The sequence below is a fragment of the Pelophylax lessonae genome (assembly GCF_965119305.1).
Source record: "Pelophylax lessonae genome assembly, chromosome: 9".
NCBI classification, from domain to species: domain Eukaryota; kingdom Metazoa; phylum Chordata; class Amphibia; order Anura; family Ranidae; genus Pelophylax; species Pelophylax lessonae.
In genome coordinates, this window is record NC_138776.1 from 175,012,582 (window position 1) to 175,035,544 (window position 22,963).

The 22,963-nt window shown below is 43.0% G+C and overlaps 1 long non-coding RNA gene across 2 annotated transcripts in view; it reads left to right on the forward strand.

Annotated features, from left to right (window-relative positions):
* Positions 1-22,963, forward strand: part of LOC309564720 — a 626,554-nt gene that overhangs the window by 41,003 nt on the left and 562,588 nt on the right. For both annotated transcript variants that reach the window (XR_014225761.1, XR_014225762.1), the window contains exon 2: positions 20,579-20,626. This is a non-coding gene — a long non-coding RNA (uncharacterized lncRNA). The remainder of the gene's footprint in view (positions 1-20,578; positions 20,627-22,963) is intronic.

Consider the following 22,963-nt stretch of genomic DNA (forward strand, 5'->3'; position numbering starts at 1 on the left):
AAATAGCGGAATAGAAAATATGATCCAAAAAAAGTGTATGTATATCACACGTACACAACCACACTAGGCCCCAATTACTATTGTTTGTACCCCTAAAAGGCTAGGAGTAGGGGGAGTATGGAACAGGCAGCACCCTCAAACCTTCAGAAGTATGAGATGAACCCCAACAACTTGGAAAGGTGGATCTCTCTCACACGTACCAACACAGACTATCCCCCAATTTAACTGATCCCCAAAGGTTTTTGATTAAATAGCGGAATAGAAAATATGATCCAAAAAAAGTGTATGTATATCACACGTACACAACCACACTAGGCCCCAATTACTATTGTTTGTACCCCTAAAAGGCTAGATGAGGAGTAGGGGGGGTATGGAACAGGCAGCACCCTCAAATCTTCAGAAGTATGAGATGAACCCCAAAAACTTGGAAAGGTGGATCTCTCTCACACGTACCAACACAGACTATCCCCCAATTTAACTGATCCCCAAAGGTTTTTGATTAAATAGCGGAATAGAAAATATGATCCAAAAAAAGTGTATGTATTTCACACGTACACAACCACACTAGGCCCTAATTACTATTGTTTGTACCCCTAAAAGGCTAGGAGTAGGGGGAGTATGGAACAGGCAGCACCCTCAAACCTTCAGAAGTATGAGATGAACCCCAACAACTTGGAAAGGTGGATCTCTCTCACACGTACCAACACAGACTATCCCCCAATTTAACTGATCCCCAAAGGTTTTTGATTAAATAGCGGAATAGAAAATATGATCCAAAAAAAGTGTATGTATATCACACGTACACAACCACACTAGGCCCCAATTACTATTGTTTGTACCCCTAAAAGGCTAGATGAGGAGTAGGGGGGGTATGGAACAGGCAGCACCCTCAAATCTTCAGAAGTATGAGATGAACCCCAAAAACTTGGAAAGGTGGATCTCTCTCACACGTACCAACACAGACTATCCCCCAATTTAACTGATCCCCAAAGGTTTTTGATTAAATAGCGGAATAGAAAATATGATCCAAAAAAAGTGTATGTATATCACACGTACACAACCACACTAGGCCCCAATTACTATTGTTTGTACCCCTAAAAGGCTAGATGAGGAGTAGGGGGGGTATGGAACAGGCAGCACCCTCAAACCTTCAGAAGTATGAGATGAACCCCAACAACTTGGAAAGGTGGATCTCTCTCACACGTACCAACACAGACTATCCCCCAATTTAACTGATCCCCAAAGGTTTTTGATTAAATAGCGGAATAGAAAATATGATCCAAAAAAAGTGTATGTATATCACACGTACACAACCACACTAGGCCCCAATTACTATTGTTTGTACCCCTAAAAGGCTAGATGAGGAGTAGGGGGAGTATGGAACAGGCAGCACCCTCAAATCTTCAGAAGTATGAGATTGTGTTCACTGTACCCCACAAAGATTGAGTTCACTGCACCCCACAATGATTGTGTTCACTGCACCCCACAAAGATTGTGTTCACTGCACCTCACAAAGATTGTGTTCACTGTACCCCCCAAAGATTGTGTTCACTGCACCCCACAAAGATTCTGTTCACTGTACCCCACAAAGATTGTGTTCACTGCACCCTAAAAGGATGTTGTTCACTGCACCCCACAAAGATTGTGTTCACTGCACCCTAAAAGGATGTTGTTCACTGCACCCCAAAAAGATTGTGTTCACTGTACCCCCCCAAAGATTGTGTTCACTGCACCCCACAAAGATTGTGTTCACTGCACCCCAAAAAGATTGTGTTCACTGTACCCCCCAAAGATTGTGTTCACTGCACCCCAAAAAGATTGTGTTCACTGTACCCCCCAAAGATTGTGTTCACTGCACCCCACAAAGATTCTGTTCACTGTACCCCACAAAGATTGTGTTCACTGCACCCCAAAAAGATTGTGTTCACTGTACCCCCCCAAAGATTGTGTTCACTGCACCCCACAAATATTCTGTTCACTGCACCCCACAAAGGATTTTGTTCACTGCACCCCAAAAAGATTGTGTTCACTGCACCCCAAAAAGGATTTTGATCACTGCACCCCAAAAAGGATGTTGTTCACTGCACCCCAAAAATGATTTTGTTCACTCCACCCCAAAAAGATTGTGTTCACTGCACCCCACAAAGATTGTGTTCACTGCACCCCAAAAAGATTGTGTTCACTGTACCCCCCAAAGATTGTGTTCACTGCACCCCACAAAGATTCTGTTCACTGTACCCCACAAAGATTGTGTTCACTGCACCCCAAAAAGATTGTGTTCACTGCACCCCAAAAAGGATGTTGTTCACTGCACCCCAAAAAGGATGTTGTTCACTCCACCCCAAAAAGATTGTGTTCACTGCACCCCACAAAGATTGTGTTCACTGCACCCCAAAAAGATTGTGTTCACTGCACCCCAAAAATGATTTTGTTCACTGCACCCCAAAAAGGATTTTGTTCACTGCACCCCAAAAAGATTGTGTTCACTGCACCCCAAAAAGGATGTTGTTCACTGCACCCCAAAAAGGATTTTGTTCACTGCACCCCAAAAAGATTGTGTTCACTGCACCCCACAAAGGATTTTGTTCACTGCACCCCACAAAGATTGTGTTCACTGCACACCAAAAAGGATTGTGTTCACTGCACCCCAAAAAGGATTTTGTTCACTGCACCCCAAAAAGATTGTGTTCACTGCACCCCACAAAGGATTTTGTTCACTGCACCCCACAAAGATTGTGTTCACTGCACACCAAAAAGGATTGTGTTCACTGCACCCCAAAAAGATTTTGTTCACTGCACCCCAAAAAGATTGTGTTCACTGCAGCCCAAAAAGATTGTGTTCACTGCAGCCCAAAAAGATTGTGTTCACTGCAGCCCAAAAAGATTGTGTTCACTGCAGCCCAAAAAGATTGTGTTCACTGCAGCTCACACACAGAAAAATGGATGTGGATCACTGACACCTGCCTATCTCCAATCCCACACCACACAGCAATATCGATTGTAGTTTGTAGAACACAGTTTCCCTAAAATTCAGCAGACTCTGTCCCTAACAGGATTGAGAAGAGATCGTAGATCAGGATTGAGTGCAGATTCACCCCACCCCCCACACAGCAATATCGATTGTAGTTTGTAGAAGACACTGACCCTATAATTCAGCAGACTCTATCCCTAAAATGCCTACAACTCGCCCTGCCTAAACACTCCGACCTGTCCCTCAATTCTATCCGGACACAAATGGTTTTTTCCTGCCTATCTTTCACTAATCAGCAGCCAGCACATTGATGTGTGCTCTGTCCCTTAGCTAAGCAGCAGAATGACGCTGCTGCGGCGGCTGCCTCGAACTTATAAAGACTTGGTCACATGCTTCAGACGGCCAATCACAGCTACTAAGACATTTGCAGGCATGGCTGGGATGGCTTAAGGCACACCAGTTAAACGATTGTTGATTGGCTGTTGAAAGCCCGCCATGAAAAGAGCGCCAAAGCATGCAAAACCCGGAAATAAAACGACCGAACACGGATTTTTACCCGAACATACAGTAAAGTGTCCGTGTCCGTGTTCGGGTAAAAAAAATCCAATTATTCGGTACGAACACGAATAATACAGTCCGTGTTCGCTCAACACTAGTCATTGACTCTGCGTGCAATGACTTCTGAACTTCGGTGAAGCACTACTTTTATGAATTTTAATGTGGTACATTATGCGTTATAATATAGTCCTTTAGGTAACAAGTATACACTAGCAGCGCTTCAGGACCAAATGTCTAAAGTCCTACGGATGACCAAAAAAGGCCAATCCACATAATAAATTTCAATGCAATAATCCTCAGTGAATGCAGTGAAATCCTCTTCAGTGTTCAAATAAAAACAGGATGGTATACACCTCCACCGCACCTCTGTGAGCCCCCCAGGTAGTAAACACGTACCCTTTAATGAGGTGCGGTGGAGGTGTATACCAGCCTGTTTTTTTTTTGAACACTGAAGAGGATTTCACCACATTCACTAAAGATTATTGCATTGAACTTTATTATGTGGATTGGCCTTTTTTGGTCATCCGTAGGACTTTAGACATTTGGTTCTGAAGCGCTGCTAATGTATACATGTTACCTTCCAGTTTTATATATACACCTTTTCCAATATTTATCATTTATATAGCAGCAGCTGTAGACTTATTAGTGTGGTACTAATTCTTGACAAAATATATTTAACTAATTTTACATTTTCTGTCCCACAAGCGCTGAGTGAGTAAGTTATTGGTTCCCTTTGGCTCTCTTTACTTGCTCTTTTTCTTTCAATATAGCCCTTTAGTTTAGGCACACTGAATATCACAATTGAAGTTATATGGATTTGTTATTGTTTCTAGCACTTTGCTGAACTTCTACTATGATGTGACTGGACTTCCTCTTCTAATGTGGTCACCGATAACAGCCTGATGTTTTAAAAAAATGGAGTGTGCCATAATATTTTTTGTTCATCTGAAATGGTGGCCTTGTTATACAAAATTGGATACCCATAATAAATAATTCTTGGATATTTAAAAGCCTATTTTGGATGGTGATTATTTCTGACAACGGTGGACTATATTATTAATGGTCATTCCTCTTTAAGTTTGTCCAGTACATAATCAAGCCACAATTTGCAAAAATTTCAGCTCTTCTTTACATGCATCTATGTAAAGATTGTTTAATAACTGTCAGGTCTCAAAGGATTACCATGTTGATCCTTTTGACTTCTGGGGTCAGAACCCCTGGAAGGTTCCCCCATAAGTTGTTTCTATGAATTCCTTTGTCTGTGCTCATTTAATGCTCTATTCTAAGGATCATTTATTTATTGACCCTATTACAGTGGTGGCTTTATTTACTGCATCTCACACTCACCATTAAAGGATGAACAGATAATTTATTATGGTGTGTCTCACTTCACAACTTCTTTGTTTGATATTTTTGATCTACAGTATTATCCAGAGAATAATGTGCTGTATGTATATTTATTATATTTGGTATTTAATGGTAATTTATGGCTAATGCTGTTACTTTATTTTAAATGTTTATGAAGGTTTTTTTCTTAGGGTGGTACTAGGGAAGAATTGGTTCATGTTTTTTTTTTTATTCATTTATAAGTGTAGCACTGTCCCCTTGAGGACTGCTGGATATAACCCTTTCTGGATTCCCCTGGGTTACCCTTAGCAACTGGTAGCAGAACATTAGCAATTTAAGTCCTTGGCTCAGTTAATGATCAGTCCAGGGGATGTTGTTTTGTAGTTTTATTTAAAACTTGGATAGGAGAAAGGATAGGATAGGAGTGGACACTCCAACTAAGAACTATTCACAGTATTGAGGACAACTGACTTTAGGATGCGGCAAGGCCGCTGCTTCACTCTGCCACTGAAGTGAAGATATTCTAAGTGTTCCTGCTTGCAATTCTCTTCAGGGTTCTAAACTCAGCACCCCCTTTCTCTCTCACTGTGTGTGCTGACACCCGTCCACTGACTCTATCCTTTGGAGTGGTCCCCTTCCTGGGCAGACCCTTAGGCACGTTCCTCTGTACTCACGGATACTGTTTTTCCAGAGTCACTGTTGCCTCCAACTCCCCCAGTCAGCTTCTCCTGGACCTCTGGATTCAGCAACACACTCTGGTTCACCAGGCCAACTGCCTGTGACCACCATCCACAGCTACAGAAGAGGAGACATAAAAATCAAAAAACGTGCTGCGCCAGAAGTGCACAAAAATAATAAGTGATTAATGAATCAACAAGTGTTATCAACAAAATATAGTGTCCATCATATGTGCTCTGATGAAACATAAATGTTCATATAAAGTGCTCCAAAGTAATGATTAGTATATCCAGGTGATGACAGGACAGCCTCAATCCCTTGTGAATCAAGCAGGAACCACCAGTGTGTGAACTCCCTCCACCAGTAAGATTGGCCTCTCACCTTGATATCAGACCCAAACGGGCCAGCATGAGCATATCAGGGGATAAACAGACTATCACAGGTAACCTCTCCAGCCTTCACCTCCGGGGGTCGCCAGGACATAAAATAAAGATAAAGCAAAGATCTAGTGCTCTCTGAATGTAAATAATGAGCTTTTATTGAGCATAAAGGGGTGACTCACATTTGTTGGGCACTCAGCCGTGCCTGCTGTTATGGCATTCAGTGTTAGAGAGTAGCACCCGAGCGATCGGCGTCAGGCACGCAGGCTCCGCCTCCCTATACGCGTTACGCCTGGAGCGTGGGCTCCGTTTGGCTTCTTCTATATACAGAAGAGGAGACAGCCGTCACCCTCCTTCCGGGACCTAGCTTCCCACCCAAAGACCCCCTGCCTCATGTGCTCATGGCCTTTATACCCTATCCCATGATGCACCACTCTCTGTGCCAAACCCATGGGACAGTATAAAAGCCTGTGTGTCATTGGCTGGGTTCCCCTTTGGTAACCACTGTCTCCACACTGTATTAACTCTGCTACCTTTGTCTTCATCCCCCCAATGTGTTTAGTGACCCAAGCTGTAACTATATGTGCTGGTTACTTGCATTACACCCCTCAGTAACTTCAGATCAGGCAAAGTCAAAGTTTCAAAGACCCCTGACTCCAAAGACCCCAAAAAAATGCCCAAAAAAAATGCCTGCAATAACACACCTGGGCATTTTTTTTTTTTGGCGCAGACGTTTTTTTTGGCATTTTTTTGGGGTCTTTGGAGGCAGGCAAAACATCTGAACTTGTGTATAGGGGTATATATACACACACACTTATATGTATTATACACATACACACATATAGGTGTGATAGGAGCAGAGCCATATGCCTGTTAATTATTTCATTAGCGCAAGCATAGTGTTCTGCTATTTTCACACCTATTTTTGTGTAGGTGTATATATACATACATGTGTGTGTATATATACCCCTATACACAAGTTCAGATGTCATGCCTGACTCCAAACTTGTCCTCAAAAAAGCCCAATAAACGTCTGCAGCAAAAAGCAGGCTGACCGGAGAGAAGCCATATCGCTGCTCTGAAAGTCACATAAGAGAAAACGATCTTTTCTCTATAACGGTCACCCTGAAATGGAAGGGTTTGGTCACCCTGCCATAGCAGTCAGTTAACCCTACACTACACTACGGTCACCCTGGCACTTAACACTTTCCCTACAGAAACTTGATTTTTGAAGCTAACTAAAGTGGAAAATAGCACCCTAACTACACTAGATATCCCTTTCCTCACACTAATAATTGCTAAATGACACTTTTGAAGCAGAAGTAACAGAACTGCTTCCACTCTCTTCCATGTCCCTGTATTAAAATGGTAGAAATTTGGCGGGGGCTATCTTATATACTGGGGGGCATATTCACTAATGATTGGCCTCTGGACCCTCTAGTCACTCCAATCACATTCCTAGCATTCTCCTGCCCCCTCAATTGGCTTTTACTAATGGTTCTGGTCCAATGCATTTTGGTCGGTTCTGGTTGCCTAATTCCGAACTTTTTCAGCAAAAAGTTCTAAATTTGGCCGAACCTCGAACAGTCAGTGTTCGGGTCGAACCGATGGTCGACCCGAACTGTTTGATCATCCCTAGTGGGAACTCGGCACGGCACTGGAAATCCAGACTCTAGCAATGGCAGTGAGTGGGTATGACCTAAATGACTGGTCAAAACCAAACCGACAGAACAGCAACAAGAAAAAGCACACAGGAACCAGGGGGTCAGACCAAGGAAAAACCCACCAAGAAAGACCTGGGAAACACAACTGACTCTCACCTTCCAGGCTGGGGCAACGTTAGCCACTACCTGTCTATACCTTTTTTTACGTTAATTTTTTGATGTTACTGTCATACATTTGATGTTTTGATTTAAGTTTCAGAATAGTACCCACAGCCCCCATTTTTTTTCATGGTGTTCTATATGCAAAATACTATTTGATGCTTACTTGAAATATGCACACTGCTCAGCTCTGATAATGTTTTTATATAGTTAAATAGTAAGGAAAACATAAGGCGGTCGTGACTCGTGAAGTGTTAAAATTGAAGTTTGTGTGATTTTGGGTCAATGTTATCCAGTAAATGGTGAAAGCCAATAGGGCAAACAAAGGAATCAGGGTGCCTAATAGTTTAATTGTGTACTTCTGAATGTACAGAGCCCCATATACAGCCACGTTCCCTATTGGAAAATATGCACCCATGTGCATACCCTAATGCAATTTCCCTTGGATGCTTCAATTTAAATAACTGTAACCACCATTTCCTAGTTGCACTTCTTTAACATTTAGTCACAATTAATAACAAAATTACACAGAGCTGATAAATAAATAGCAAAGTGCTGAACAAGAAACACCAGTTAAGGAATAATAAACATGTGAATGGTATGTGTTGAAACGCCTTCTTATTTGTTTAGCCAGCCATGGGAAGAATTTGCCCTCATTTCATTTCCTCTTACATTATATATAAAAAAAGCCCCATTGAAAGCTTCTCTAACAACAACTTATCTTCAAGCTTCTGAATTTTTCAAGAAGGAAAACTAAATCTTAAAGCAGATATGTCTGGAACCAAAAAATGTGTCGCCCAGAAGATCAAATGCCAAGATCCTTGTCAAAGAACTGCAGTCTGCAAAGATCCATGCCAAGACCGTAAGTAATTTATAAATGCAGCATAACTTTTTTTTTTCAGATCCTCAGAGAGTTCTTTGCCATGAAGCGGTGCCATGTTGAACTTCCAGTGACCAGTATGAGAAAGTGAGAGTGATAACACCAAATGTAACACACCTGCTCCCCATTCACACATGACACCTTGTAACACTAATGAGTCACATGGCACCGGGGAGGGGAAATGGCTGATTGAGCCCAATTTGAACATTTTACTTAGGGATGTACTCACTTTTGTTGCTAGTGGTTTAGACATTAATGGCTGTGTGTTGAGTTATTTTAAGGGGACACAAATTTACACTGTTATACAAGCTGTACACTCACCATTTTAAATTGTAGCAAAGTGTTGTCACATGAAAAGATATAATAAAATATTTACAAAAATGTGAGGTGTGTACTCACTTCTGAGAGATTAACATGATTACGACCCCAAACACACCTCCAAGATGACCACCGCCTTGCTAGAGAAGTTGAGAGTAAAGTTGATGGACTGGCCAAGCATATCTCCAGACCTAAACCCTATTAAGCATCTGTGGGGCATCCTCAAACGGAAGGTGGAGGAGCGCAAGGTCTCTAACATCCACCAGCTCCGTGATGTTGTCATGGAGGAGTGGAAGAGGACTCCAGTGAAATCTGTAAAGTTCTGGTGAACTCCATGCTCAAGAAGGTTAAGGCAGTGCTGGAAAATAATGGTGGCCACACAAAATGTTGACATTTTGGGCCAAATTTTTAAATTTTCACTTAGGGGTGTACTCACTTTTGTTACCAGTGGTTTAGACATTATTGGCTGTGTGTTGAGTTATTGTGAAGGGACAGCAAATTGACACTGTTATACAAGCTGTACACTCACTACTTTACATTGTAGCAAAGTATAATTTCTTCAGTGTTGTCACATGAAAAGATAAAATAAAATATTTTAAAATATGTAAAGGATGTAAAGGATGTACTCCCTTTTGTGAGATACTGTATATATATATATATATATATATACACACAGTAGCTCACATTTTTGTAAATATTTTATTAAATCTTTTCAAAATGGGGGTGGGAACCACTCAGTCCTATCCCCCCTGTATGATCAAAAATTTCAGGAAGGGATGCTAAAGGTAACAGAATAAGGTTATTGCGGCGTCTGCATCTTTAAGTGTTAAACTTCTAAACTAAAAAGATATCAGCATTATTATCGTCCGTGCATGCCAGCCTTCCAGTGAAGAAGAATAGACACTCACACTGTAATATTCAGTGCTTTGCTTACCTTCTGTTCTGCTTTAAGATGGGTAAAGTCCCTGGTAAGGGACCTTTGCCCAATGTACCTGAGCCTCTGCGTAAAAAGTAATATTATAAAAAAAAAGAAAGAGAGCAGAGCAAAATGACATAGGAGTTAAAAAAAAAAAATAATAATATGTAAAGAATATGTTATGAGAATCTCTCCCTGGTATGATTAATATGTAGACCCATGGATTGATAATTTAGCAACATGGAGTGAAAATTTGTCCCTTTCCACAGGATAGGGCAAATGATGAGCTCCACATGAATATGGTGAAGGGATTGTGTTTGTGGGACAGGTAGCATTCCCATAGTTTTCAGGTAATCCAGAGTGGGGCATGAAATATTTGAGGGCGGGAGGACTAAATTGGTTGCAGTATGCTCCGGAATATACTCCTGAGCCCTCACAGTTATTTTCCAATGTTCCCTCAGCCCCTGTACCATCCATAGCTATTTATGATGCAGTGTACTCCTCTCTCCCACTAAAGAAAGAGGATGATTTAGGACCAAATCATACTGCATCTATGCCCTCACAAGCTTGCCCAGCCCCTGTTAAACAAGTAGAACAACTCCCAGATAGCCAGCATGGAGCAGGAGGCAGTGGCGTCAGGAGGGGGGAGCTGACCGGGGCTATAGCCCTGAGTGTGCCCGCAAAAAGCCCCGGGTCTCGTGTGGATGATTTACAATTATTAGCCCCGAGTGTCCACTGTCTAATATGCTTCTCCTCTCCTGCCTGGCCTGCCACACTGGTTGCTAGTATCGCCTGGCGCCTAGGAACCAGTGATGTCACTCGTCACGTGACAACAGCAGCCAGTAGGAGAGTCTCCCATTGCACAGATCGGAGGAGGATTTTAAATGCCTCCTTGGCGCGTAGAATCGGCTCCGCCTCCACCCACCTCCCTCTTCTTCCGGCTGCAGTTCAGAGGCGGCAGCGGCGATAGCGGTGATAGCAGCGGTGGCAGCAGAGGGAAGAAGGTAAGTGCCCAAGCAAGGTCCCCCTTTGTGACTGTATAGGAGGGGCAGTGGGGCAGCTTCATATAGAGGATTTGATCTTTCCATATTCCTCCTGCAGCCGCTGGATGCTTGATTCTCCTCCTCTTCCTTCTGCAGGCATTCAGCGGCTGCAGGAGGAATATAGAAAGACCAAATCCTCTATATGCAGCTGCCCCATCCCCCTCCTATACAACTTATTTTGCTGGCCGGGCCCCCCCAGTGCTGTCTAGCACCCCCCCACTTTCCATCACCCCCACCAAGTGCTCTTCATCCCCCCTCTCTCCTGCCCCCCCCAGTGCTCCTTAGCCCCCCCATGTGCTCTTCATCTCCCCGCAGTGATTTTCAGCTTCTCTCTCTGTCCCCCTGGGTTTTCCTGCCCCCCCCAGTACTCCCTGCCCCCCACCCCAGTGCTCTCCAACCCCTGCGCTTTCCAACCCCCCTGCAATGATTTCCAACCCCCCCCTCTTAATTCTTTCCAGTCCCCCCTAATGCTCTCCTGTCGCCACCCCTGCCCTTCAGCTTCTCCAGTGCTCTCTGCTTCCCCTTTGCTCTCCGGCCCCCCTAGTGCTTTTCTATCTTCTATCATAACTACAGTCTCTGACCATCTCTTGTATCATGTCTGCAGTCTCTGACCATCTCTTGTATCATCTCTGTAGTCTCTGACCATCTCTTGTAGCATTTCTGCAGTCTCTGACCATCTCTTTTGTCACGTTTGCAGTCTCTGACCATCCCCTGTATCATCTCTGCAGTCTCTGACCATCTCTTGTATCATCTCTGCAGTCTCTGAACATCTCTTGTATCATCTCTGCAGTCTCTGATCATCTCATTTGTCATGTCTGCAGTCTCTGACCATCTCTTTTGTCATGTCTGCAGTCTCTGACCATCTCCTGTATCATCTCTGCAGTCTCTGACCATCTCCTATATCATGTCCTCAGTCTCTGACCATCTCTTTTGTCACGTCTGCAGTCTCTGACCATCTCCTGTATCATATCTGCAGTCTGACCATCTCCTGTATCATGTCCGCAGTCTCTGACCATCTCTTTTGTCACGTCTGCAGTCTCTGACCATCTATTTTGTCACGTCTGCAGTCTCTAACCATCTCTTTTGTCACGTCTGCCATCTCTAACCATCTCTTTTGTCACGTCTGCAGTCTCTAACCATCTCTTTTTTCACGTCTGCAGTCTCTGACCATCTCTTTTGTCACATCTACAGTCTCTGACCATCTCTTGTATCATGTTTGTAGTCTCTGACCATCTCTTGTATCACGTCTGCAGTCTCTGACCATCTCTTGTATCACGTCTGCAGTCTCTGACCATCTCTTGCATCACATCTGCAGTCTCTGGACATCTCTTGCATCACGTCTGCAGTCTCTTACCATCTCTTGTATCATGTCCACTGTCTCTGACCATCTCTTGTATCATGTCCGCAGTCTCTGACCATCTCTTGTATCATGTCCGCAGTCTCTGACCATCTCTTGTATCATGGCCACCGTCTCTGACCATCTCTTGTATCATGTCTGCAGTCTCTGACCATCTCTTGTATCATGTCCACAGTCTCTGACCATCTCTTGTATCATGTCCACAGTCTCTGACCATCTCTTGTATCATGTCTGCAGTCTGCAGCCTTTCAACCTAATTTACTGAAACAGTACAAAGGCACCCTGATTGCCATAATTGGTGCTCTCAACTGCTTTTATGGGAAGAGTTACAAGTAAAAGTGGAGATTAGAAAGTTGAGAGATTAACATGCGTGTGGTCACATTTTATAACATTTTATGATGGGGCATTGGGTGGAGCTTGGGTGGGACTTTAAAATGTGGGCGGGGTCATCAAATTTAGGTTTGGGCTGAAGCCCCTGGTCTTTTTCTCACCTAGCAACACCCCTGGCGGGAGGAGAACAGGGAGAAGGAGGAGAAGAAATTCCAAGGGAAGATAAGGGTGTGGCAAGTTCCTCATCACCTGACTTCACAGTGGTGTATTCCCCTATAACATTACGATCAGGGCAGAAAGTTAGACCAGTGAACCAATTTCCATATATTATATTGGGAAATTATGTAGTAATTAAACCCATGGATACATCTGAACTAAATGATATAATAATTGACAGAATCTTCGGATATGACTCAGACTCAGGATTTGACTGGACACTGGCTTGCAATTTTGTTTTTGCTTGATAAATTGGGTGATAGACTGATATATACTGTAAATGAAACTGCTGTATCTTCAGGAAGCCTCAATTTGTAATAATTAAAAAAAAAAAACATTGGTCTTTGGATTGTAGAAGTTTCAGAGCAATGAGACTTGTTTGAATTTTGAAAATTATGAGCTGACCGCTCAGATTGTAAAACTGCAGAAACATAAGATATGTATGTATGCATTGAGCTCCTTGTGTTGTGTTAGCTAACTAATGATGAGGAAATGTTGCTTGTATGAAGATGTTGAATGCATTTTGTTTTCTCTTTAGTAAATGTGACAATATTACCTGAATTAAAACAGAAAGGTAAAACTAAGTTTGGCTGATTTGTAACATAAGTTTTGCTACTTATGTTTGAGGGTCTATGGAAGTTTATTATTAGGAGGGATAAGTAATCAAATTAAGGTGATAGTTTTGTAAAGTTGTACTGTATATCAGAAGGACAGAAGCCTTTGTGGAAAGTTTTTGTATGTTTAACTGAGAAATCATTTGTACAGCCTCCCCCATACATGGAGGGACATGTCACGGCAGGTACGAGCAGAGAGCAAGTCCCGATGCCCCACCCTGTAGACTGGGGAAATCAAGTTTAACCTCCTTGGCGGTATTCCCAAGTGTGGCTCAGGGCTAATTTTCAGTAACAAAAGCGGTAACCCCGAGCCACACTAGGGATTACCCCGCAATGTTACTCACCTTCCCTGCGCTCCCCCGCCATCCTCCCCGGCATCCTCACTGTCTTTTCCCGCTCTGTGCATGGCCTATTGCCGGCACATGCCTTCCGGTTCCCTCCCTGCGAGCGTTGCGATGCAGGGGGGTGGAACCTGCGGCAAATTCAAAAATGTAAATACACTAAATGACATGATACAAAGCTGTGATCCTAACAGATCACACTATATCATGCCATTTTAGCACAGGATTGCACCTGAATGCTTTTCCAGTGCCCTGCCTGTGCTTTTCCAGTGCTTTGTGCCTGGAAAATTTTGAACGACAATGGCGTCCAAAAAGCATTTGTTTTTTGCACAAAAGCACTTTTAGACGAACTGGAAAACAGTAACAGCGAAACTGTGTTACTTGAAGAACTGAGTGATAGCGATTTGTGGGAAAATTCGTCAGGTGCGGAAAGTGACGACAGTGACGATTCTGATGTCTCTTTCTGGCACATAGCTTGTGGAATTTGGAAAGTATACCAAATGATTCTTCACAAATTCCAACAGAGTGATGTTCCAGAAAGAGACATCAGAATCGTCACTGTCCTCACTTTCTGTACCTGATGAGGAATTTTTCCACAAATTGCTATCGCTCAGTTCTTCAAATAACTCAGTTTCGCTGTCACTGTTTTCCAGTTCGTCTAAAAGCACTTTTGCACAAAAAGAACGCTTTTTGGACGCCATGGTCGTTCTCAATTTTCCAGGCACAAAGAACTTGAAAAGCACAGGCAAGGCATTGGAAAATTCACCAGGTGAAATCCTGTGGTGAAATGGCATGATACAGTGTAATCCATTAGGATCACAGCTTTGTATCATGTCATTTAGTGTATTTACATTTTTGAAATTGCTGCCGGTTCCACCCCCTGCGTCGCAACGCTCGCAGGGAAGGGAACCAAAAGACAGGCGCCGGCATTGGCCGAGCACACAGCAGGAGGACAGCGGGAGGGCGGCGGGGGAGGACAGCGGAGGAGGACAGTGGGGGAAGACAGCGGAGGAGGATGGCGGGGGATCGCAGGGGAAGGTGAGTTTTAAAATGTAAAACAACAGATTTACGTGCAAAACAATGTACCGATTTTAGCACAGAAATCTGGACATAATCAGACTGCCAGGGAGGTTAAGTCAGTATGTTGCACAGGAAGATGAACAGAACCCGTCAGTCTTCAGTCACAGTGTATATATATATATATATATATATATACCCCAAACTGTACCCCTGTGCTTGAGTAGGATGAAAACGACCACAGAAGTGACCAATGGGCGCACAGGTCAAATGTCAACTTCCACCCCAAAGACTCCCGATGCCAGAAACCAAACTCTTGCCCCATCTTTCAACTCAGCTATGACAGACTTATTCCGCACAATAATACAGACTTATAGTCCCACTTTGGCGGGCTGCCAGCAGCTCCTACTGACTCTTTTCAATTCAGAGAAGAGACACAGAATAAGCCAAGCAGGTTTAAAGTATGCTGAAGAGTTAAAAAAAAACACAGTGGTGGCCCCATTGGGTGGTGTACAGATTGGAAACGAAGAGAGAATCTGACTGTAAAATGAAACAGAAAGTTGACATGTTAGCAGAGGCACTGACAATAAAAAAAAACAAAAAAAAAAACTCAGGCACAAAATGCGCAGACTGGATCAAATGAAGGAAAAAAAGGAAGTAATGTAAAGAACAACTTAACTGTTGCAGCTACTATGAGAAACAAGTTATAAGGTATTTAGAAGAAAAACTCAATTGTGCCAAGAGACTGTAAAATACCTGGGAATCAGGGTGTCACAAGGCCAGAGACAGTTGGAAAAGGGCAGGAAAGAAGCTGTTTGCCAGATCCCTGCCCCAACCTGGAAGCAACAGGATTCTGCAAGATTCGGATACCAGACTTTGCCGCCAAAGCCAGGCCCCTCTATAAATTCACAAAGGGGGGAGAGAAAGAACCATTTCTATGGGAAGAACAATAGCAGTGGGAGTCCTGACACAGTACCTGGGATCATGGCAACGCCCTGTGGTGTACCTCTTAAAACAACTGGACACTGTAGAACAGGGTTGGCCACCTTGCCTGAGGCCTATCACCTGCAACAGCCCTCTTAGTGGTCAAAACTGACAAGCTATCACTAAGTCAGGAAACCAATGTCCAGGTGACAGGTCCCACACTAGGTACAGGCACTGATGGATTACAAAGGAAATCACTGGTTCAATAACAGCCGGATCGTCAATTACCAGGCCATGCTGTGTGAAAATCTTTAAATTCATCTAGAGATGGTTAATACCCTAAATCCAGCCACTCTGCTTCCCACCTCACCAGAACCTCTGGCACATGACTGCTTCCAGGTCATGGATGAAGTCTATGCAAGTTGGCCAGACTTGAAAGACAGCCCCTTGGAAAAGCCAGATTTTGAGTACTTTACTGATGGCAGCAATTTTTTAGAGGATGGGATCCGCTATACCGGCTATGCAGTGGTTACACAGAACACAGTGATATAGGCAGGAGCCTTACTACAGGGAACCCCTGCTCAGAAAGCTGAACTAATTTCACCAACCAGGGCATTACAACTCACTGCAGGACTAAGACTGAATATTTATGTGGACCCTAAGTATGTCTTTCTGACTCTCCATGCTCACGGAGCCCTGTATATAGAAAGAGGGCTCATTACATCTGGATGGAAGAGCATCAAGTATGGGACAGAAATCCTGGAATTCTTGGAAGCAGTATGGGCCCCCTCTGAAGTTGCAGTGGTTCACTGTAGAAGCCATCAGAAGGGAGACTCCCAGATAGCTAGAGGCAACAGTACAGCAGACCGAGCAGCCAGGGATGCAGCATTCCAGCAGCCCCCACAACAGATGACCACAGGGGAACACACATAGGCAAAACAGCCATTGAAAAGGCCCTAGAAAGACATTTTTATATTCCCGTGCTACCCACACTTGCACAGGCTGCAGCCAGCAGATGCATAAAATGTGCCCGAAACAACCCCAGACAAGGGGCTGTAACAACTCCCAAAGTACAACCTGTAGGAGTCTCACTGATGGAAGAACTACTGGTTGACTTCACTGTCATGCCTCCCTCAGGAGGATACAAATATTTGCTGGTGGCCATCTGCACCTATTCAGGCTGGGTACAGGCCTGGCCCACATGAACTGAGACTACAAAAGAAGTGGTGAAGGGCCTATTCCATAAAATCAGATATGGAATTCCCTCATCCATAGGCTCAAACAACAGCCCGGCCTTTGTCCAAAAGTGCCTCCAGAAATTAGCAACAGCATTCAAGATCACTTGAAAACTACATACTGCGTATCTACCTAAAAGCTCTGGAAAAGTAGAAATCGCAACTGGACAAACTCAGTCAGGAAACCCAAATGCAGCGGACCTTGATGCTGCCCATTGCTCTGCTGAAAATTCGGAGTACTCCTACAAAGAGGACACAATCGTCCCGTTTTGAAGGACTATATGTTAGGCCCCACCCATCATAAAAGACATAAAGGGAGACTTATACCAGATAGGGGGGGTGGTGAACCGTGAACTGTTACAGAAATTAGGGGAGAATATGCAGGACATAGGGCAATAGGTCTAGGAAAAACTGCCCATAAGTCTGTTAAACCCAGTCCATCCCTTTGTGCCAGGATATACAGTATGGGTGAAAGAGTGGAACACAACCACCTTAGAGCAAACATGGAGGGATCCTTACACTGTCCTACTTTTAACACCCACAGCTCTTGAGGTGGCCGAGGTGACCCTTTGGATACACCACTCCAGGGTAAAGCAAAGTGATGACCACACATACTCCTGGCTGAGTACAGTAGACCCTCAGTACCCATTAAAACTAAAACTGACTAGAGAAATCAGAGGGAAGAACTCCAGCCCGGCTCCTGACACACACCTGGAAACTGTCAGGCCTGCGGAAGATAGTTGAACTGCAGTCCTGCTCCCAACACATACCTGGAAGCTGTTGGGTCAACACACAGCAGAAGAAAAGGACATCTGATATCTGCTAGCTCTGCTCCAGTCACACCCGGAAGCTGACTGGTCATCGCACAGCCAAAGCTGGGAATATTCACCAATATGATGTTTGTTAGAAATGCTTTAATATGTTTACTGGTAGCCATAGTAATAAATACAAAAAATGTGCTGCGCCAGACGTGCACCTATAAACATAAATGATGGTAATATAATCAATAACTGAAGCCCATACAAGCTGTGATTGTGCTCAAAATCCAATAAATGTGCATTAGTGTCCAAGTGTCCAAATCAGAAATGCAATCTGGTGAAAAGTGCACACCAATTCACAGATAAAAAGAAAAACCAAAATAAAGCAAGCATCACCAATATGGTATGCCTAGACCCCTAGATAAATAAACATAGACAAGGTGCTGCGCTAAGGTCTGAAAAAATATATGTGTTGCTATCCACCCTCCTATTGGATATCAACACATATATTTTTTCAGACCTTATCGCAGCACCTTGTCTATGTGATGGTTAGTCTCCGCTTACACTCTGGCTACGATAGCATCAAAGGGGGGAATGTGACATCACCTGGAAAGCCTTCTAAAATGGCGGATAATTAGCAAAACAAAATGGTTAATTCTGTTGATCCTTGTAGTACTAAAGAGACAAGGACAGTCAATCTGCGCAGTTTAGATTCCCCCTTCTCTCCCACTATCTCTTTCTCTCTGTTCTCCTGTAACTAACGAGAAAACAGATAAGTGTGAAGCCGGGAATGTTAATTGCCATAGATATAAAGTTACAGGGAACATCTGTATTGCTTGCCAAACTAGTTAAGAATATACATATCTGTGACATAAGTGCGGTTTTATATATGTGATGTACACGCTTATTTAGGCACTTGGCAAACGGGCATGAGCCGGGCTAAGTCATTTTCGCTAGTGAATAAAAAGGTTTGTTTTCCTGAAGTTTGCGTCCGGACTCCAATGCTGGTTTCCAAAAACTGTTTGCTGCTACAGTGTCTCTACTACCGAGGGTTAGCTGCACAACACAAAATCATTTCATGGCCCATAGAGAAGCTTGATGAACATACATAGAAACCTAAGTTTGGTCCAAAAAAAAAAAAAAAATCAGCACATGGGACTGTACTTACAATCAATGTGAATTGTCCCTTGTGCTGCTGGCTGTTACTTTATTTTAAATCCTCTATCCTCTGATACCCCCTACCTGTCAAAAAAAAAAAATATCAGCACATGGGACTGTACTTACAATCAATCTAAAGTGTCCCTTGTGCTGCTGGCTGTTGCTTTATTAAAATCTTCTATCCTCTGATACTCCCCTACCTCTGTAGCTGTAATCTTCTGTTGCCACAGGGGACAGCACAGTTATCCCAAATAATGCCACACAATAAATAAAAATGATGTAGTGCAATATTAAATATTCAATAATTTGCACTTAAAGTGCTGGAAAAAATACAAAATCACATGCATAAACGTCAAGTGTATCTCAGATATCAAATTGTGCTATATTACAAAAATTGTTCATAAATTCTATTATGCATATAATCCTGCTTATACAGTATATCTATATTGTGAAGTAAAAAGTCCATATAAAAATATAGAGTGTTGTCACGAACAATCCACTCTCAAAAAAGTGCCAATAGTGCTGTAAAAATGCAAATGTAAAGCCCAAAAACAGATTCAAAGTGACAATGTGCTTCAACAGGTGTCCCAGTGATAATACACCTTGAACTGTGCACCCCCTTGTGGTTGGGTCCTCACCTCAATTTGTGTGATCTTGCGGTTAAGCTTGGTCATAAACGTTTAATGCCTTCCCAGGCTAGGAACAGTTTTTTAATCCCCCCAGGTGGGGATCCTCTCTCAGGGATCACTCTCAATTTGTGCGACCTTGCGATTCAGCTTGGTCATAAACGCTTAGTGTCTTCCCAGGCCAGCAACAATTTTTCAATCCCCCCAGGTGGGGATCCTCTCTAGGGGATCACTCTTTGTAACATACAATGGTGATATCGTACATAGGGGAAAAGAAACTCAATAGTGCTGAAACCTTTTAAAATGTATTTGATAAAAAGTAGTAAAATTACTCACATACTATTGGTGCTATGAGTGCACCAATCTATCTATAGCAATCCAGCATCGGGGGAAATATATTGTGGTAGGATCACTGTCAGCCTTTAGCTAGCTGCATCCACCTGCCGTCTCTTGGTGTGTGCAGTGCTCCATCTGTGCCCCTCACCTACGCGTGACGACACAGGGACCTCTTGTCTTACTCAGGGGGATATCCCCTACTTAGGAGATAGTGGAGTGCCTGCAGCAATAATGTTAATACATCTTTGTTGCTCGCAGGACTATTTAATTATTTAGAGGACAGCACAGGCCAAGGGACCTGTCATTTGCACCAGTCAATAGTGCCGAATACAGTATGCCTGCACTGACACTGACAATGTCTTCACAGGCAAAACTTTAAAAAGTCGACAAGATTTAGCACATGGTCCCACCCCCAAGACCTTCTATGGTTAAGGCCATCAGGTGTAAACATGTTAGAGGGGTGTTCCTAGGTGTAGGACTATCTGCTGAAGCTTGTTGGCCAATCTTTACCTGTGAAGACATCATCAGAATGTGGCTTTTCTTTGGAATATATGAAGCTATGTGTAGAGAAGAGATGGACTCCAAACCAGCACCTGATTCCAGCTTATGAGGGTAGCATATGGAGGGTCAGAGCAGTGCACTTTTATTTAACTCTAAAAACGGGGCTTTACCACAGTTGCAATATTTGATTGATAGCATTACTGGTAATTGCTGCTCGTTGTGCTTCACTAATGTATGTTTTTTTTTTTCAGCATGTAAACCTCAGGGTCAACGTGGCAACTTCCATGTTCGCCAACAAGGTAAAGAAGAGAAAGGCATTATTGCCATAAATATCACTGAATAACATATTCTTTAAAATAAGTTAAGATTAAATGCTTGTGTGGTATAGTGTGCACCACATGACACATATTTAATCCCCTCTGTTTTAATAGCTGCCATTACATTTTGGCAACCCCTTTTATTAAAAATGTGAGGCAGGCCTAAAGTGAGAGGCAGATGTTTTGCAAGCTGTCCTTATCCATCTGGCAGGCATTGCCCTACAGGTTCAGGCCACTGCTACAGGGCTGGTCCACAGAGCTCTGCAGTATCTACTTTTTTATGTACTGTATATGCTGTGAGCAACACCGCTTGCAGTCTCTACCTACAGAGTAAAAGCTGTTTTAAAAGTTTCAGTTATGTAGGTACAACATGCATGAGGAAACACATGACTCAGGGTTCAGGGGGGACATTTCCCTGCTCCTCAACCTGGGGAGCTGTCTGTGGGTGAAGTAAAATGTTTAACGACCTTGTTGCCCTCAGTGACACCAAAGACTGTGGGTTCTTTGCTGCAGTCAATCTGTGGCAAACTGTGTCTTTTATGCTCAAATACCTGTATAAGAAACCCAAGTTCTGGTCATTTAAGAGAGGGGCCCCTGATGCCGATGCTTCAAATGAAACATTTGTCATACAAACTCCCCCAATTGATAATACCTGCCACCATTAATAGCTCATGCCACCTCTCCTGGCCTTTTCCAGTGAAGGAAAGGTGCCACATAATGTTTTTGCTGCTGGACCTTAGCTGACAAATTTTGAATGTTTTAAATGCAATGCAAATCCTTCTTTGCATCTAAAAGTTTGCATCTTATTCCAGTGCCCAAGTACTAGAAATGTGCTTCACAATGTTTTTCACATAATGACCTCAATTCTCAAACTTCTAATATTCCTGGGTAAGGTGTCTTGGACACAGGTAAATAAAAACCTGACAGGAGTTTTAGCCATCCCTTACTCTATATCCACAATGAAATCTATTCCTCATAGAAATCCAACATGTCACTACTGTTTCTAAAATTGGAAATATTGCTTACAAAAGACAATGTAAAGTACCAACATATTTAAAAAAAGGACATACTGTACAGAATTGATATATGAGGGAATTTGAAGACAGTTTCAAATATGGGGGTGGATTCCCCAGATTTTGTGAATCATATGCCTGATATAATCTAAAACAATCAGTGGGGAAAACAAAGAAAATCATATATATATAAGACTCATTTCTATATCAGCAGCTGGTAGCCCTGTAGTCTTTAATCAGTTATTCTATGGCATGTGTTGTACAACTGGCTCTCTACCAAAATCCACAGTTGGAGTATTAATACTACAGTTAAAGCTGAACCGAAAAAATAAAGCTAAGGCACACTGCATTATAACTGATCTGTGAAACACCAGTCTCACTTTGTGTGGCTTTGGTTATAGCAAATTAATTTTCCCTAATTAAACCATTCAGGACCAAACATTGAAATCAAACTGTTCATACCATGGTATGTACCAAAGTAACAAATTGTAATCACCCTTCTTCTATTTCTGTACATTAAACCATTCTACTCTCTGCACCCAAGGGGCAAATAAAAAAAAATGTTTTGTTGAATATCTTTATATGCCAGGGTACTAGGTGTAATCATAGACTTTGACCTGTCCTTTCAGCCCCAAAGCCAATCGTTGCCAAAAGCTTGTAGACTTCACCTCCGTAATATCTCTAAAATTCGCCCCTTTTTAACAACTGAAACCACCAAGCTCCTCATTCACTCCCTTGTTATCTCTCGCCTTGACTATTGCAACTCCCTTCTCATAGGCCTACCTCTTCATAGGCTACCCCCTCTTTAGTCTATCATGAATGCTGCTGCCAGGCTTATTCATCTTACCAACTGCTCAGTGTATTCATCTTACCAACCGCTCAGTGTCTGTCACCCCTCTTCGCCAATCCCTACACTGGCTCCCGATTGCCCAGCAAATTAAATTAAAAATACTAACCACAACATATAAAGTCATTCAAAACTCTGCCCCAAGCTATACTCCCAAACTTGTCTCCAAATATCACCCAAACCATCCTCTCCACTCCTCTCAAGACCTCCTACTCTCAAGCTCCCTTGCCTCCTCCTCTCATGCTCGTCTCCAGGATTTCTCCAGTGCCTCTCCCATCCTCTGGAACGCTCTACCTCAACCTGTCCAGCTATCTCCTTCTCTAGCTGCCTTTAGGCGATCCCTAAAAACTCATCTCTTAAGGGAAGCCTATCACACCTCCAACTAATCTTTAACATCTTCCATCAGCTCATTCCCCACAGTTACAACCTTTTGTAACACCTGCCCCACCCTATTAGATT